Source organism: Schistocerca americana, chromosome 1, assembly GCF_021461395.2.
Source record: "Schistocerca americana isolate TAMUIC-IGC-003095 chromosome 1, iqSchAmer2.1, whole genome shotgun sequence".
Taxonomy (NCBI): Eukaryota; Metazoa; Arthropoda; class Insecta; order Orthoptera; family Acrididae; genus Schistocerca; species Schistocerca americana.
Genome location: NC_060119.1, coordinates 1,219,442,340 through 1,219,462,761, shown reverse-complemented (window position 1 = coordinate 1,219,462,761; position 20,422 = coordinate 1,219,442,340).

Genomic DNA, 20,422 nt, shown 5'->3' with positions numbered 1-20,422 from the left:
GATTAACAGAGTGTGAGAGAGAAGCAGAGGTGCTTTACTGAAAAGGCGTTCTCTTCTTGTACTAGGTCAGTTTAGCAGTGATTTGAAAAATTCTGTGAAAGAGAAACGCAAAAAATGAAATGCAGAAGTTGCTGTTATTCCTGGAGGATCTACTTCACAATTTCAACCCCTTGATATCTCGATAAATGAACTATTTAAAGTGTACATGAGAGAGGAATGGAACAAATGGATGCTGGTTGAAAACCAACATGTCTTCCAGCTTTAAAATGACCTACAATCAAACTAGTGTGTCAGTCAATAATACGGTCGTGGTCTAGAGCGAGAGAAGACATTATTGATAAATCTTTCAAGAAGTGTGGCGTAACGCTCACGATGGCAGTGAAGACCATTTTGTATATGAAGAGATCAACGATGACGACGAAGACGAGGAGGAAGAAGAAGGAAGTTCAGATGAGCATTTTCAGAGAGTTTAAAGGTCAGTTCGGTTTAATAAACGAAGAATTTTTTAAATCTGGCTTAGCAAACTAATAATAACAGAGTAAAAAGGTTGTTATTTTAAAAAATTGCTTAATAACTAAGTTGCGTCTTACGGTTTTTAGCGCCTTATAGTCTGTAAAATACGGTACTGCACCCAGTTTCGCCGTAAGACCAGTGGCGTAGAGTATAAATGTTGAAAGTTTACTTCTTATTAATGAGAGACGCAATTGCAAACTGAATGGGAGTTTATCAACTCGTCACATACCATTCGCAGGCTTAGAAGCAGCACAAAGCATTCTATTCAAATCTTGAATGGGCATTGTTACGTTTCATTACCGCTTTATTTAGAAGTAACTATCAGCCTTTCTTTAATTAAAAGTCGCTTCAGGCAGCAGATGTCATTTATCTGCCGCGTTATGAAAAATTTGCGCACCAGAGTGACACGGATGATGAACGAGCTCCTCCCGTCACTCCTTTTCAGAAAATTTTGTAAGCGATTGGTTCATTAACAGCGTATCTGTAACTCTTCTGTACGATCATAAATCTGGACCGTCTAAATTTAGTGCCATTTCATTGGACACGATAAGCAAAAAATGTAGAATGAGTTCTGAATTTCGGACAAGCTGCAAGCAGGATGATGGGAGCTGTCACTAACAGAATTATAATGACGACATGGGTGCTAAATACGACAGAGTTAAGTTTTGAAACTTCGAGCATGTGGTACAGTGTTAGCGGTTTTACCTTTATACAAACATTACAAGCCTTTTAGTATCTTGTTTGCCTTGTTGATACAGAAACGGAAGATAATTTATACGGTCGGCTGTACTTGGTGTTATGGTTAAGGTTGTAGATTTTAGATCAGGATGCCCCGGTTTCGATTCCGGGCTGGATCGAGGATTTTTCTACCCTCAGGACTGTGTGTGTGTGTGTGTGTGTGTGTGGGTGTGTGTGCGAACGCGCGCGCGCGCGCTCGTGCGTTTGTTGTCATCATTATTCCAACATGACAGACGCTCACGTCGTCGAAGTGGCGTCAAATAAAAAGATTTACACTAGTCGTCCGAACATTCCAGATGGCGTATCCTGGTCAATAGTGCCACTTGCCCATTTCTTTTTATTTTTACGTTTACTGTAAATTCAGACTGTACGCCTGTACGTGTCATGTAACACATACGACGATTCGCATTGTTGTATGTATTTTACAAGAAAACATTCGAAATTGCCAGTTACCGGCTAGGTTTAAGTTAAGCCATCATCAGCCATTCCGTTTCGGTCAGAAGACATACGGCTATATGTATATTTCTCAAATTACTGTGAAGTGCAAGGTAGCATTTATTAATTAGCAGGCTTATTTGCGTTCTATTCACAGATGAAGTGGAGCGCGGAAGGAATGTTTCTTTGAACACGTCGGAGCACTGTGTTAATCTTCTAGTTCCCTCTAGGAGGAGTACTTTAATTAATTTTAATTAATTATTCATTTGAAACTGGTTCTGAAAAACATGTAAGGAGACATTCACGGGATAGTTTCCCCCCCAGGTGTCTGTCAGTTTAGAATTTTCCACAATCTCTGAAAGCACTCGTGTGACGATTCACGCTGCACTCCTCAGTATAGGTCACTATTTCTTGTTACTCCTATTTGGTACTAATCATCACCCCTCGCCCCCCCCCCCCTCGCCCACCACTGCGTGGGCAGTGTTCTAGGATGGTGCGACCGACAGTTTTATAAGAAATCTGTTTTGTGGGCTGATTCCATTTTCTAGCATACTTCACTATACCAAAGCCTGCTGCCTGCGTTACTTACGACTGAGCCTTTGTAATCATTCAATTTCAGATTCCTGCCATATGAGTTCACTGATTCTAACTGTGATTCGTTGATATTTTACTCACAGAATATTACGTAGCTTCATTTTGTGAAGTGCAAAGCTTCAGATATCCAAACATTTAAAGAAAGTGGCCAGTTCTTCCATAAATAGAATCTCTTCTCCTTATCTAACAAGGGGAGGCCGCCAATTGTGAAATTCAGATTCGATTCATACTGCGCATAATAAAAGCTCATGGCCAGAGGTGTAATGTGGCAAAGCACCAAGATGCACTTCTCAGCCGTTGTCGAGAAATTCGACAGTTAAAAGAAACCGTTGCGGTGAAATACTCTCTACGAGTAATAGTTTTCTACAGCGTCGTGGCGCAGCGGTACGCGCTCGGGTTCGTAGTCCGAAGGTCGCCGGATCGAATCTCGCGCCGAGCAATTTGTTTGTTATTAGTTTTTTGTAATTCAAATATATATATATATATATATATATATATATATATATATATATATATATATATATATAAAAACTATTAATGAATTGCTTATGCATGTTCGTGAAGGCGGATCGGTCTCCAATTGTACCGCCTCCATTTTTCCGTTTTTTTAACAGGGTCTACCAAAGCTCTCCCGTCCGCACTGATTTTCGACGATGTTATAAGTTGCGCCAGGGACCGCATCTAACTTCTTTCGAAGTTAGCACGCAACTACGCTGTTATGCGGCGGCTCGTTTCGGCCCATTCAACATCTGTCCTTTAAGTGTAACGAGCGAGTAATGGAGTTTATATTTCATACCTGCCACAGCAAGTTTGTGTTCATGGGGTCTCTATTCTAATTCGAGCGTTAGACTTACGCTATACGTATTCGTTTCGGAATATCGTTTCTGCGTCTTCCGTTAACTATACGTGGTTAACATTATGAAGACAATTAATAACATTTGTGAAATACAACTTTGTTTTCGGAAAACATAGTGATGTTCGAAGTCGCCAGTTTTTCCACGACAAACGACTTTCAACAACTTATTATATGCATAATTGTTGCAACTGATATATATATATATATATATATATATTTGAATATATATATATATTTGAATTACAAGAAACAAATACTAAAAAAAAAAGTTGCATGGCGCGAGATTCGACCGGGCGACCTTCGGATTACGAAACCGAACGCTTGCCGCTGCGCTACGACGCTGTGGAAAGTTATTAATCATAGAGACAACGGCTGAGAAGTGCATCTTGGTGCTTTGCCACATTACACCTCTGGCCATGAGCCTTTATTATGCGCAGTATGAATCGAATCTGAATTTCACAATTGGCGGCCTCCCCTTGTAAGATAAACTCGAGAGTCGTATTTCTCAAGAAAAATACAAGTCCGTCAGACCAAAATCTGCCGGGTATGTGCATCTATTTCAGGATTGCAGAAAAGAACACTTTGCAACCGAGACTCTCTCTTCGTGTACTTGTAGAAAACAGTCTGAATTACATTTTTTTCTTTTTGTGAGGTCTTTAAATCTACGGCCCACGCTCAAGAAAGTTAGAGGCAGCAACGTCTTCGGCATAGAGATCAGACATATCTGTTTAGTACTGCACTTGATTGATACGATTGAGTATCATTTCGATGCCCAGGTCACTGCTACGTCAAATGTTTGGTATGATAGTCTACTGACCGCAAGCGTTCACAACACTAAATAATCGCAGTTGAGTCTTTTGCAGTAAATATATTGCAGTCCAGTTCTCATTACAACGACAAATTCTTTATTTCCAATTTTTAAAAATAAAAGTTTGTTAATCAACATTGTTTAAATAAAAAAAAATAGAAATCTGATTTCTTTGCGTCTCTACGTATTTAACGCTTCACGGAAATATTCGCAAAATATATACGTTTTTTCAGGAACTTGATTCCTCTGGGAATCGAAAGCAGACACCCACGAGGTACAAGAGCACGCTACCGCTTAGCCACGTTTCTTGTCGAAAAGAAATCTCGCATTGGCATATGAAATGTGGTCGGTAAACTTCAAAGTCAATTTTCTGGTGAGTTTTTGAGAGTTGCATCGAAATACTTTGCGGGACGGGTGTTTTAGTTCTTAATTCTACGTAACATAAATATAAAGAAATACAAAAATCCGATTGCCAGTCACTAGGTAAGCGACAGATGAAGTTCCTTTAGCATCATGTACGCGTATTGGTTACGATTCTACTAAACATTAATCTGCTGTAACTAGCTACTTTAGATACTAAGGTATATATGTCATCTCACTTTAAGACCACTGCACAACAAGAATGTCGCATTGTAAAAAGATACTGCATGTTCCAGGTTTGCTGCAGACACAGTACTGCTGCGATATTTGTAATAGATTTACCTCAATATGCGATGGAAATGGCGAGGCATCTGAAAACGCACTGCAAAGTTGAAGCTCGTAGAAAAATACGATACCTGTGGGTAACGCGTTTGAATTACACACAGATTCGTCATAAAATTCTGGTTATATGTCGAAAACTGCAGTGCGGCGTCGATCTAACAATTTGTTCGGAGCCCCTCAGACTTGAGTGACGCTGGTCGGGAAGCTCAGACTTGCACCACGCAATTTACGCCTTCTCAACAAGCTGAAAGAACATCTTGGGAGAAAGAGATTTTCCAACAGTGAAGATGTTCACCCAGTGATTCTCGAAGGGCATCGTGAGCATTGATTGGGTTTCTGTCGTCTAGGAACAGAACACTTGACAGAACGTTATGACCATTGTTTACAAAGGATGACTATGGAGAAGTTGAACAACCATGACACGCCGGCCGGAGTGGCTGTGCGGTTCTAGCCGCTACAGTCTGGAGCCGCGTGACCGCTACGGTCGCAGGTTCGAATCCTGCCTCGGGCATGGATGTGTGTGATGTCCTTAGGTTAGTTAGGTTTAAGTAGTTCTAAGTTCTAGGGGACTGATAACCACAGCAGTTAAGTCCCATAGTGCTCAGAGCCATTTGAACCATTTGAACGACCATGACATACATCTGCGTCACTCTGAAGCGTAGCGCAACATTTAGTATAAGTTACTTGATTTGCCATAATAATGAGTAACTTATTTTTTGATGTCCCCTTGTATGTCATAGTCATTGCGACATAAATCTCGGCCGGCTGCTGTGGCCGAGCGGTTCTAGGCGCTTCACTCCGAAACCGCGCTGCTGTTACGGTCGCAGGTTCGTACCCCGCCTCGGGCATGGATGTGTCTGATGTCCTTAGCTTACTTAGGTTTAAGTAGTTCTAAGTCTAAGGGAGTTATGACCTCAGAAGTTAAGTCCCATAGCGCTCAGAGCAATCTGAACCAACATAAATTTCGAAGGGCCACGTTGAGGATACAGGCCTTTATTATACACTCCTGGAAATTGAAATAAGAACACCGTGAATTCATTGTCCCAGGAAGGGGAAACTTTATTGACACATTACTGGGGTCACATACATCACATGATCACACTGACAGAACCACAGGCACATAGACACAGGTAACAGAGCATGCACAATGTCGGCACTAGTACAGTGTATATCCACCTTTCGCACCAATGCAGGCTGCTTTTCTCCCATGGAGACGATCGTAGAGATGCTGGATGCAGTCCTGTGGAACGGCTTGCCATGCCATTTCCACCTGGCGCCTCAGTTGGACCAGCGTTCGTGCTGGACGTGCAGACCGCGTGAGACGACGCTTCATCCAGTCCCAAACATGCTCAATGGGGGACAGATCCGGAGATCTTGCTGGCCAGGGTAGTTGACTTACACCTTCTAGAGCACGTTGGGTGGCACGGGATACATGCGGACGTGCATTGTCCTGTTGGAACAGCAAATTCCCTTGCCGGTCTAGGAATGGTAGAACGATGGGTTCGATGACGGTTTGGATGTACCGTGCACTATTCAGTGTCCCCTCGACGATCACCAGTGGTGTACGGCCAGTGTAGGAGATCGCTCCCCACACCATGATGCCGGGTGTTGGCCCTGTGTGCCTCGGTCGTATGCAGTCCTGATTGTGGCGCTCACCTGCACGGCGCCAAACACGCATACGACCATCATTGGCACCAAGGCAGAAGCGACTCTCATCGCTGAAGACGACACGTCTCCATTCGTCCCTCCATTCACGCCTGTCGCGACACCACTGGAGGCGGGCTGCACGATGTTGGGGCGTGAGCGGAAGACGGGCTAACGGTGTGCGGGACAGTAGCCCAGCTTCATGGAGACGGTTGCGGATGGTCCTCGCCGATACCCCAGGAGCAACAGTGTCCCTAATTTGCTGGGAAGTGGCGGTGCGGTCCCCTACGGCACTGCGTAGGATCCTACGCTCTTGGCGTGCATCCGTGCGTCGCTGCGGTCCGGTCCCAGGTCGACGGGCACGTGCACCTTCCGCCGACCACTGGCGACAACATCGTTGTACTGTGGAGACCTCACGCCCCACGTGTTGAGCAATTCGGCGGTACGTCCACCCGGCCTCCCGCATGCCCACTATACGCCCTCTCTCAAAGTCCGTCAACTGCAGATACGGTTCACGTCCACGCTGTCGCGGCATGCTACCAGTGTTAAAGACTGCGATGGAGCTCCGTATGCCACGGCAAACTGGCTGACACTGACGGCGGTGGTGCACAAATGCTGCGCAGCTAGCGCCATTCGACGGCCAACACCGCGGTTCCTGGTGTGTCCGCTGTGTCGTGCGTGTGATCATTGCTTGTACAGCCCTCTCGCAGTGTCCGGAGCAAGTATGGTGGGTCTGACACACCGGTGTCAATGTGTTCTTTTTTCCATTTCCAGGAGTGTAGAAGAAAAGGTATTTTTTACTGTGGTATCGAAAGAGAAAAATTTGCTCATGTAGTCTGTATTGTGTTTTCCATTTACTTCTTACAAGGAACTGTATACGTAAATAGCGCGTCTGAACGGTTTAAGCAATGCTTTTATTTATTACAAAATTCCATCTCAATTTCAGAGGACCTTGCTGGCCAAGACAGGGTTTCACAAGCACAAAGACAAGCAGTAGAAACTCTCGCCATGTGCGGACGGACATCATCTAGCTGATATGTAAGCCCGGGATGGCTCACTATGAATTTCAAGAGAACTGGGAGTAGAAAAACGTCGACGTACCGCTGTACTGTAAGTTCGCCGGGGATGACAACCAAAGGTGTCCTGCTATGAACGAAATGGCATGACAGACCGTCACTTCTGGTTGTCGGGCCGTATGGTGGGCGACAATCGGGTTGGTCTCGGAGCATCTCCAGACACGTCTTCGAGAGTCCGCGGGGCTTAATTCGTAGTGGGACTTATCACTGAAGACAACTTCAAACGGCAAATTTGGTGCACAGCGTCGGTGGTGAGACGCAAAACAGTTATACACTACTGACCATTAAAACTGCTACACCACAACGATGACGTGCTACTGACCCGAAATTTAGCCGACAGGTAGAAGATGCTGTGATATGCAAATGATTAGTTTTTCAGAGCATTCACACAAGGCTGACGCCTGTGGCGACGCCTACAGCGTGCTGATATGAGGAAAGTTTCCAACCGATTTCTCATACACAAACGGCAGTTGACCGGCGTTGCCTGGTGATACGTTGTTGTGATGCCTCGTGTAAGGCGTTCCTGACTATGATGCAGCCTCAAGGGTAACCGCAGCCATGGTCTCCGAGCTGATAGTCCATGCTGCTGCAAACATCGTCGAACTGTTCGTGCAGATGGTTGTTGTCTTGCAAACGTACCCATCTGTTGACTCAGGGATCGAGACGTGGCTGCACGTTTCGTTACAGCCATGAGGATAAGATGCCTGTCATCTCGACCGCTAGTGATACGAGGCCGTTGGGATCCAGCACGGCGTTCCGCATTCCCCTCCTGAACCCACCGATTCCATATTCTGCTAACAGTCATTGGATCTCGACCAAGGCGAGCAGCAGTGTCGCGATACGATTAACCGCTATCGCGATAGGCTACAATCCGACCTTTATCAAAGTCGGGAACGTGATGGTAAACATTTCCCCTCCTTACACGAGGCATCACAACAGCGTTTCAACAGGCGGCGCCGGTCAACTGTTTGTGTAAGAGAAATCGGTTGGAAACTTTCCTGAAGTCTGCACGTTTTAGGTGTCGCCACCGGTGCCAGCCTTGTGTGAATGCTCTGAAAAGCTAATCATTTGCATATCACAGCATCTTCCTGTCGGTTAAATTTCTCGTCTGTAGCACGTAATCTCCGTGGTGTAGCAATTTTAATGGCCAGTAGTGTATTTTCATGTTGGACAGTGCTGCAGTCCTGACTTTGAACATAAGGCCCTTATTCAACACCGTAGAAGACGCAGAGGATCTGCAATAGTCATTCGTAAGCCTGTAATGCTATTTGACGGAGTTTGGAAAAAGTTTTAGAATCGGGTATGTCTGAATTGTTGGACACGTTTAACATATAAGTGGTAGAAAAGCAAGGTGCTGTGTATGAAATACCCTAAAGTGGTTCTATATGACTAAGCCCAAAGATAAAACTGTCGTATTTTCGTATTAATACCAAACAACCTATGGTTTTGCTGTATTTGACCGCACTCAGGAATTGGACTTCAGCAATACTGTAGGTCTTTAAGAACCGTTATAGCTGCAGTACCAGTAGCTGTACTACGGAATCCTGCTGGAAGGAAAACAGGTATGCTCATTTTTGAAGTGACAAGAGCGTCCATTTCAATCCTCTGCAGTAGTGGCTCTGCGGAAAATATCAATATTTACTTCTGTACCCGTTCTCGTGATTTGCAACTTCAAAAAGTTGAGCGAACCAGCAGTTTCTAATTATGTTATTAACTCCATGTTTTCACGTGTAGCATGAAGAACCTGTGCTAGCTCTTGAATTTCATCATGAGTGCCCTGAGAAATAATGAAGATGTCTTCGAAGTACCTATGATACAAAACCATATTTTCGCAAAGGTTCTTACAGGCTGCGAAAAATTCGTTCACAATATCGTTTACAAAAACTTTGGAGAAGATACCTGAAAAAGCATACCCCTTCCCAAGCCGGTTTGTTTGCACTTTTTAAAATGTGTTTTTCACTTAAATGTAAAAGATTTTTGATATTAGACACCTCTATATTAGACCAACTTCAGTTGTAAACGTTAGCAGAAGTCAGCCACCGAATATATATGAAGGGTTCAGCTCAGTGCAATCCTACTGTCTCCAGAACCTACATGACAAGCCATACAGAATATTGTATTAAAAGAAACTCAGTAGCTAAGGCAGATGTCACTGTGACAGAACATACAGCAACTAGCACAGCCTTTCAAAGATATCTTTAAATTGCAAGGTGTTCACGTTAGCACATTTGCCACCATATCTATCTTTCTCGAGTGTTTACGTCACCTTTCATTGTCTGGGTACAGAACCGTGGTTGTGGCACGAGGGGGAGTTTATGAATATAATAAAAAAAGAGAAGATCCAAATGCCATCGGGAAAGGTGATTCTAATTCAGATTGTTCTCCTAAAGGGCACATATCGGGCATATATGTTTGTAATGGGATGTGGAAGCTCTTTGGGCAGATATGGAAGAAATAATTGTTGTGAGACACCCTTCAGCGGAGTCTTAGACGTATTGAGGAGATCATACGTGAGGAAGTGCAACCGACATTTTCACGATTTCTTTCATTCGTACAAGGTCTAGCGTAAGACGTTTTTAGAAATGAGAAGGTGCATTATCACTTTTGGACTAAATTTATTTCTTTTATTGACAGAATGTTCCATCTGAATATAGTTGTGTAATACACGACGTGAGTATTCATATAACGTACCTTTCACAGGCTTGAAAAAATTTAGTTTAAATTCCATAGTTCTGGCACATTTTATTTAGAGTCAACTTCGTTACACGTACACCTCATCATTTAATTTATTTTCATGTCTGTCAGTTAAATAAAACATACGTAAATATTGAGACAGACATCTACGGAATCAGCAGCGCACCGCCCAGTTGCAAGTCGCTTCATACATAATTCTGTTAGATAGCGTTTCTGAGCGAAAATGGACACCTTGCACAATGTTCACATAGTTTAAGTAGCCATTTTTTGATAGTTGTCAATGGAGCTGAAAAATGAGTTTACAATGAAAATAAAATCGATAGTACAAACCCATAATATAATGAAAACACAGCCTATCACGTGCGTGGTGGTCGGGATGACCAGATTCCGCTGTAGGCGACGAACGGATTTTTGTGAAACGTGCAACAGCCGCTACTCCCAAAGAGTTGTAAGTAGGTAGCAGATCTTCAGGATGATGGTGGTAGGTTGATGAGGAGGGGGACATGTTTCGTGTAGTGAGGTGCAAAGCTCGTCTTGGACTAGCGAATGAGCAAGATGGTTTTCTTTTTTCTAAAAAATCCGAGTCACAATGACAGGTTATGATTAATAATAAACTTATTGATCGTAATTAACTTTGCAGGACCTTAGTAGGCAATTTCTTAAAATTTTAAGCATTACAGCAGTCACCAAATTAATTTTGCACATCGGTATTGAAGATAGTTTTACTAGAGCTGCCTTAAAAAAATTACAGAAATAGGTAAAGCTCTTCCACTGATATTAATGTATATTATCTAGGAATGTGGGAAGTATAACTAGGCGTGGTGTCGATTATTACCATTGAGTGAGAAACACAGGTAATTCTACTGTTACATTTCAGGGTGAACTATTAATATTTATTTTAACAGAAATGTGTAAGTTTCCGACAGACGGTATGTGTTCATTCTCAGCACCACGGTAGTAAAACATGCCAGCGCAACATGTTTCTCTATTAACACCCGAACATAAACGCATGATCGCAAACAAAACGTACTTCAGCTAAAAGCTGAAAAGGTAAAGCCGGCCGGTGTGGCCGTGCGGTTCTAGGCGCTTCAGTCTGGAACCGCGTGACCGCTACGGTCCCAGGTTCGAATCCTGCCTCGGGTATGGATGTGTGTGATGTCCTTAGGTTAGTTAGGTTTAAGTAGTTCTAAGTTCTAGGGGATTGATGACCACAGATGTAAAGTCCCATAATGCTCAGAGCCATTTGAATCATTTTTTGAAAAGGTAAGAAAATGAAAGAAACTCTTTTTTCTACAGAAGTCAGCTACACTCCGTATAAATGGAACTACAAAAACACCCGATATCTTAGCCAGTCATCAGCAGATGATTCGTTTAGTGAATAGAATAGTAAAGGTGTAGGAATGTAAATTACAAAATCAGACTATCTTCAATCACCATTACATGCTCTTTATACGCTACACAGTAATCAGTCAAAGTGTAATTGGAGAGGACGGAGAGCTCCACACAGTGCTAACACCTGCACTGTTACTGCAAGAATGGAAGACAATCACCTCACAAAATGAGGTTAGTTAATGCCAAAATTGAAGGAGAAAACACGCACGGCTAGAGAAGAACGTTTAATTATAGACATAAACCTGTACTGATGACGTATTGAACGTGATACGAAACAAAAACAGCAGACACGACTAACTTTTAACTAAGGGAACTAATCATCTACAAAGTTGGTTTTAGTACGTAGTCAGACACGAAAGGAATTACAGAAGGGAATGGATGATATCTATGAAGATAACATCGGCTAAAGGTAGGTTTGATCAGCATAGAATTGTTTTAGTTAAAAATGCGCTGTAAGTACTTGATGTAAGAAGCATCCCACATCTTTCAGAATAAAACGGTCAGGAATACCTTTCCCAGTCTTAAATTTCCGTAGTCAGCGATATGTAGTGCCCCCTATCTTGCTGTACCCTAATCCAATCACCTCCACTCCCGAGAATGCTCGGAATCTTCCAAACGACATTTGCAACCCTATAATGTCAATTTCCTTCTCGTCTTTCTCCATCTGGCGTCCTAATCAGCCACAACTTGACTCACTCATTGAACCACATGATGGAAACTTCCACTTCGTTATGTGTGTCACACATATGCAGGTGAGACTCTACTTTTTTGGCATTTTCAGTAGTAGACCTCTAGGAATCAACGATAAACAACTGAAACTCCAAGAGAAAGTAAATTACGAGAAATCTGAGAACAAATATATGGAAAAAATTGAGTTTACATAAACTACACGTAAGGCACTTAATTTACCAAACTTACCAGAAAGAAATACCATCAGTAATACAATGCATAAGTTATCAGGCTGTAACGTCCATGGTACTAGAGGGAGCCGTGAATAGCAAAAAAAGTGTAAAGTGGAATGCAGTTAACGAATGGTTACAAATGTAACGCAAAATGTACTGTACTAAGCATGTCTTTGAACGTGTCTTTGAACTACATTATCATCGGAAAGAAAACTAGAACCAAGTAAACTTTTAAGCAATGGATCAGTCCCTAACGTGCGAAGAGGTTCAGGCAGCAAATCCAATGAAATCATCACGAATACCGGAGAGATTATGATAAGATAGGATTTTCTTCCTAACCACTTCACAGTTATCAAAATATGATTTAAAGTTGTGTTAGGTATCACAGGAAGTAAATAAATGGTCTATACTTTGAAAAAGTGTAAAAATACAAGTAGGTAATATAATTACAGTACACATTACATAAGCAGTGGGGAAATTTGGTGAAGAAGATCACTTCACTGTTGTGATTGCTTTTATTTTAAAGGGAGGAAAACACAGATGGAAAAAACCACAACACCAAAAAATAATTAATGTTGAGTAATCAAATTTCGCGAGTACATTTGTTTAGGTGACATATTTAAGCAACTAACGTTGGAAGACCGCAGAGATAAGCCATTGTAAATTTGAAACGCTGGTACATTAATATCCGGTGTATCCACCGGAATGTTGAATGAAATCATACAAACATGAATGCATTGTGTTGTACAGGTGTCGGATGTAAGTTTGTATGCTGGAGTTCCATGGATGTTGCACTTGGTCGGTCAGTACAGGGACGGTTAATGCAGTTTGCAGATAACGCTGTTGAAGGTAACATGCTGACATCCTGTAGAGCATGTTTGGTTACAACAGCAGTATGCGGGTGAGAGTTATCCTGCTAGGAAACAGCCCCTGGAATTCTCTTCATGATCGCAACAGACCTCCAACCTGCCCTCGAATGACCTCTCTCTTCACATCGGTGAAGTCGCAGATGTCAGTGGCTTGACGTCAGTGGAATTCTCGCAACAGAGCGTCTAGTTTGGAGCTGTCCTTGAGGTAACCAATTTGTAATACACTGCTGGATATTAAAATTGTTACACCAAAAAGAAATGCAGATGATAAACGGATATTCATTGGACAAATATATTACACTAGAACTCACATGTGATTACATTTTCACGCCATTTGGGTGCATAGATCCTGAGAAATCAGTACCCAGAACAACCACCTCTGGCCGTTATAACGGCCTTGATACGCCAGGGCATTGAGTCAAACAGAGCTTGGATGGCGTGTACAAGTACAGCTGCCCATGCAGCTTCAACACGATACCACAGTTCATCATGAGTAGTGAGTGGCGTATTGCGAGGAGTCAGTTGCTCGGCCACCATTAACGAGACGTTTTCAATTGGTGAGAGATCTAGAGAATGTGCTGGCCAGGGCAGCAGCCGAACATTTTCTGTATCCAGAAAGGCCCGTACAGGACCTGCAACATGCAGTAGTGCATTATCCTGTTGAAATGTAGGGTTTCGCAGGGATCGAATGAAGGGTAGAGCCACGGGTCGTAACACATCTGAAATGTAACGTCCACTGTTCAAAGTGCCGTCAATGCGAACAAGAGGTGACCGAGACGTGTAACCAGTGGCACCCCATACCATGACGTCGGGTGATACGCCACTACGGTGATGACGAGTACACGCTTCCAATGTGCGTTCACCGCGATGTCGCCAAACACGGATGCAACCATCATGATGCTGTAAACACAACCTCGACTCATCCTAATAAATGACGTTTTGCCATTCGTGCACCCAGGTTCGTCGTTGAGTACACCATCGCAGGCGCTCCTGTCTGTGATGCAGCGTCAAGGGTAAACGCAGCCATGGTCTCCGAGCTCAGAGTCCATGCTGCTGCAAACGTCGTCGAACTGTTTGTGGTGTCACCGCCAGACACCACACTTGCTAGGTGGTAGCCTTTAAATCGGCCGCGGTCCGTTAGTATACGTCGGACCCGCGTGTCGCCACTATCAATGATTGCAGACCGAGCGTCGCCACACGGCAGGTCTATAGAGACTTCCTCGCACTCGCCCCAGTTGTACAACCGACTTTGCTAGCGATGGTTAACTGACAAAATACGCTCTCATTTGCCGAGACGATAGTTCGCATAGCCTTCAGCTACGTCATTTGCTACGACCTAGAAAGGCGCCATTATCAGTTGCTATTGATCTTGTGATTAATGTATCGTCAAGAGCGACGTTCACTATTAATGGATTAAAGTTAAGTATTCCACCAGCTACGTCCGTTTTCTCTAAAGTCTAATTTCCTTGTCCTGTCCCAGATGTCACGCCAGCCTGCGTGAGCTAAAACGCGTGCCTTTCGGCTTCCTCTAAGTATTCCTGGGTTGACTCTCCTGCCAATCCACAACACTGTTCGTGTAAATGGTTGTTGTCTTGCAAACGTCCCCATATGTTGACTCAAGGATCGAACATGGCTGCACGATCCGTTACAGCCATGCGAATAAGATGCCTGTCATCTCGACTGCTAGTGATACGAGGCCGTTGGGATCCAGCACGACGTTCCGTATTACCCTCCTGAACCCAACGATTCCATATTGTGCTAACAGTCATTGGATCCGACCAACGCGAGCAGCAGTGTCGCGTTACGATAAACCGCAATCGCGATAGGCTACAGTCCGACCTTCCTAAAAGTCGGAAACGTGGTGCGACGTATTTCTCCTCCTTACACGAGGCATCACAACAACGTTTCACCAGGCAGCGCCGGTCAACTGCTGTTAGTGTATGAGAAATCGGTTGGAAGCTTTCCTAATGTCAGCACGTTGTAGGTGTCGCCACTGGCGCCATGCTTGTGTGAATGCTCTGAAAAGCTAATCATTTGCATATCACAGCATCTCCTTCCTGACGATTAAATTTCGCGTCTGTAGCACATCATCTTCGTGGTGTAGCAAATTTGATGGCCAGTAGTGCAGTTTGTTTTGTCACTGCGGTGGCAACTACTGCTCAAATTGTTGCTACAGGCGTAGTACGATCTGCCAGAGCCATTCGAACACGATGATCCTCCCACGTACCTCCTTAAAGGCACTCTTGACCAACATCAACTCACCACGCCCTGTCTCAAAAGAAATCAGCGGTCACGGCCGCGAGTATTTACGCCTATCTGATTTGCATCCTCATACTGGCGCTTCGAATTTTGAATAGACATCTTTCAGATGCAGAAACAAACCCGTTTTGTGTTGCACGTGAAATCATAAGAAGTATCAGACTCAGTTAAAAAAGGAAATTAATATTATGCCGAAAAATTTAGAAAAATATTATTAAAATTCTCATCGAAGTTTAACGAAAACAATCGGTACAAGGTATTTGGATTTCAGAGAGATCGGTGCTTTGGATACTTCAGAAACACGGCGCTGAATGTAAGCAAAGTAATCTAAAAGTGAAACTTCCTGGCAGATTAAAAATGTGTGCCGGACCGATACTCGAAATCGGGACCTTTGTCTTTCGCGGGCAAGTTGGTAGAGCACATGCCCGTGAAAGGAAAAGGTCCCGAGTTAGAGTCTCGGTCCGGCACACAGTTTTAATCTTCCAGGAAGTTTCATATCAGCGCACACTCCGCTGCAGAGTGAAAATCTCATTCTGGCCAATCAAAATATATTGATATACACTAATATATATGCAGCGGTAAGTCATTGTACACTTTCTCAAATTCATAAATTCAATCGATCCATTTATAATGTTGTTTGGGTATGTACATCCGTAATAATCGGTTCAACTCTCGGAAGATTCGCAACCGGATTTCCACAAGGGTAAAATCTTGAGATATAAATGTGATGGATTCCTTGTTCTTTCATCGTGTCTCTCCATACTTTGCTTGTGTAATAAGCAGCGTTGTCTGTCAAAATCATTATAGGTTTGCCAAGCTCAGTTATATAGTTGTTGATAAATTTGCGTAACATGGGTCGTACATGGAGGTTTTTTAAAGGATATAATTTCACATATTTTGAAAAGAGATCATACAAAAGCCAAAACATATTTGAACCGTCCACGTGTCATGGGAGATGGCCCACAGATATCACATGACACTAACATTAGAGGTTGTTGTGGGATGATCGGATGTAATTCTATCTCCCGATAATAGTTTATGGGTTTTGCCTTCTGACATATTTTGAACTTCTTAAGAATATTTGTAGCTACACGTCCCAAATTTGGATGATAGCAGTATTGTGCTATTTTGGATGTATATTTATCGGCACCAAAATGACCCGAATTCAAGTGTACCATACAACTGATTCTAAATATTTATTTGGAGCAAATACTTTTCAAGCATATTCTTCATCCTTTGTTCGATACAATATTCCGGATTTTAATTGATACTGTTCTTGAGAGTGATGTGGCATTCGCAGTTTTATTCATTGGTTTGGTATGTAACTAATTTGAAAATAAAAGTGATAATCTTATTTTATTACATTGAGTAGTTACTAAATAATTTTTTCCCGGCTAAAGAATTGGTCAAGTTGCTAAAGAACTCCAAATTAACGTTGTTTTAAAGTGTTGTCTGTAAGTTGTGTAAGTGTCACTAAATCACAGTTCATACAACAGATTCTATACAACTATGGATTATGATGGGAACAGTTATCTTCAGCAAAATGATCATTAAAACCACCAAATATCAGCCACGCACAACACTGACGTATGTTACCTGAAACAATATTCTTCGCAACTCGTGCGTAATTAATTTCGGGTCCATACATCAGCTCGAAAAGTTTGTTACAACGATCGTGCTATGAGCACTGTTTTTAAAGAACCAATCTGATTCGAATTATTTTCATTAAAAAAGCCACCGGTGCACATTTATTTTTACACATTTGTTTTACGTTCGGCATTTATGTCTGCACAGTTGCGTAATTTGAGTTTGCAGCTGAGATAATACTTAAGACGGCGGCAGACAATTGATAGAGACTTTCTATTGTTAGACCAAATAAGTAAGTATTTGAAATGCTTATTAAGCTCTATAAACTCTACTTTCGTATTTTGCACCATTTAGACTTGATCAAGCAAACATTTGATTTGTTTCTAAGGAAAACACAGACAAAAACGCGATACAAATCGCTATCATCAATGGCTGCGCTCGTTGCAGCGGAAAGAAATAATTAACACAGATAATGCTTACTGAGAGCGGAATTAAAGTTACAAATAATTATTCACTCATATTTATAGTAATAATGAAGTCTATTTTCAAGTAATAATTAACAAATAATTACAATTTCTTAACAGACCTCAGTTTGATACGTGTCCGCAAGCTATAAAAGCCAACCAACAAAAGGTAAAAACAAAGGAAGACAAACGCAGATCATAAAAGGAATTTACAATTATCATTGTCTTTGTGTGATACACATCGATATGTCCATTTACATCATAGAATATTATATAAATAATTAATATTTATCATCGTTTTCACTATTTTTTCATATGTCGAACAGATAATGTTTATAGGTGTTACAGGCATAATTTCCTCTCGTCACACTGTAGCTAAAATTTATCTCGTGGATGTTACAGTGACTTAGTGTTTTGCTTGCAACAGCACCTCTAATGGCTTTCCACAACTTATCCCCTTCTTGCAGTTGTGGGAGACTTCGACATAGCTGTGAAATCTGCCTCTCACAATATTGCCTTGATAAATTCATGACTTTAAAGTCAATAGTCCGTTCTTCACACTCGTCGTCATTCATTCTTTTCTGTAGCCTTGAAAGAGTATCGGCTATGATGTTGTCTTTCTCTCTAATGTATTTGGGCGTAATATCATATTCTCGCAGTAGCAGGGCCCACCAGGTTAAACGTGAATGGAACATCCTTCCCGATAAAATAAAAGATAAAGCTCTGTGGTCGCAGTATACAATGATTTTCTTTCCGTATACAAAATAGCGAAACTTCCTAAGGGACCAGACCACGGCCAGTACTTCCAATTCAGTAGTACAATACGCACGTTCACTGCTAGAGAGTGTTCTGCTAGCAAACCCAATTATTTTGATGGTACTTGTGGTGTGCGTACTGTAAGACCTTTCGGTACACACACTATCAGATTATTTGACTTGTCACTCTAACGAAGTAGGCGAGTGTCAGCAATATGTCTCTTGGTCTTATCGTGGCGTGTTTATCTTCTGCCGTTAGGTCCGACGATAGAAATGCCACTTGCACGCTTAGAGTAGCGGATTGACGGTGACCAACTTGAAACAGAACTTGATTAATTTTCACACACATTTATTAAAATAATAAAAATCGTAGACATTACGTAACTTGATTCTGGATGCTGTTTACAACTGACAATCTGAAGTTCCTTTGGTCTTATTCTCACACATCTCTGATACTTGACGAAGTGTCTAGTCATTTATCTTCATGGATATGTACAGGAATATGGTAATCTTATTAGGCGCAGACTGAAACTTGACTACAGACTAGTGCGGACTGATGCAGACTGACTAATCGGAGGTCTGTACACTTGTTATAATACCTCGAGCGTTCAGGTATTGTAACACTACCGCCCTGCTCGGACGTAGGTTAGCTCTATAAAGCCTGTACTGTAATAAGTTCACGGGCTTCACCTTATAAACAAGGATTTTTAGTACATTAGTTGACCGCGTGTACCTAATCGAAGCAAAATCGGACTTATCTTCAGTCAATAACTACAGTGACGCATCAAGCAAATGTACAGTATAATTATTCTTTCGCGTGGACAAGAAGTACACACAGTAGATGCTACCTATAAATAACAATTCGGTCGCCAGCCTACTTAGGCAATTAGTGAGTTTTTTCCTTGTACAAGTGGGTGCATGTACAAGCATAGTAACACGTAGTAACGATACGGTATATGGCAAAGTTTGGAATCCGAAAATTCCACTGAACTAAAGTTTGCTCTTTTTGTACTAATTTGGACGAACTACATTTACACAACACCACACAGTAATGATTACTACTAACTACATTTTTGTATGTTGAGCAGACTGACATCGGGCATAGATTACCCTATAATTAGCAGTTTTGAAAGCACATATACAATGTTACTATTAAAGATGGAAAAACACTAATACACTTAGGTATAATATAGAATTTAGCTTTACTGGTCAAATCTGAGCAGTACACATCAAGGTTTTAACGAATTGATAAGAGAAAAAAAAGGGGGGGGGGCCCTGAAACTGTTATAGTGGTTATACTGAAACTGTTAAGTATTGAAGGCAAATTAACACACAAAATTTATCAATCTCTGGATAACTACTCTTTTGTCTTACTTATGAATAATTTAACTGTCATTATTTCTGTTTCAAATTAATTAAATAACATCGCTAACTCAATTCAAAAAAAAAACTCTTTTGGTCTTTACCAATATTCGCAACAGCACACAGAACTATAGATTCATTCATGGCATAGATTAATCTGCTGATAATTTTCATTAGCACAAACATTAAACTTTCTATTTAGGATACTCGGATTGCACAATACGAGGTAAGGATCCTGTCTAGGTCAGTGATCAGGATAAGTCATGGCTAAAGCAATTCTGGTAAAAGTCACGTTATTATTGAACCATTAGAAACAGTTTCGACACTGGTCCACACAGATACACTTCTAAAGATGAAATAAATGTTTGACCTGTGCAAGTCGGTGCGGCGGATGGCGGGCAGCGAGATAGCGGGCAGCACGGCACACATACAAGCACGGCTAAGGCTCACACAACATCGGCACTTTCCATCTTCTTAGCGTCGTAATTTTTCCAATTTTGTGCCTCAGAATATAGCCATGCCAAGTAGTCGTCGGAATCGGTTCATCCGAGGCTCAATGGAATCCACTTTTCCTGGGTAGCCTCCTCGGTACAGTACGTGTACTTCCGACTGTTGCTCGCCTCCGACTGTGTTACTGAGCTCGTTGTGCAGAACCGCGCTAGTGTGCGTTTTCCCGCCTCGCCTGCCTCCACCTTTTCCCGCTCCCCTATAGGTAGGGTATTCACCACAGGTTTTCTACTACACATATCCTAACGCATTACCTACGTATGGA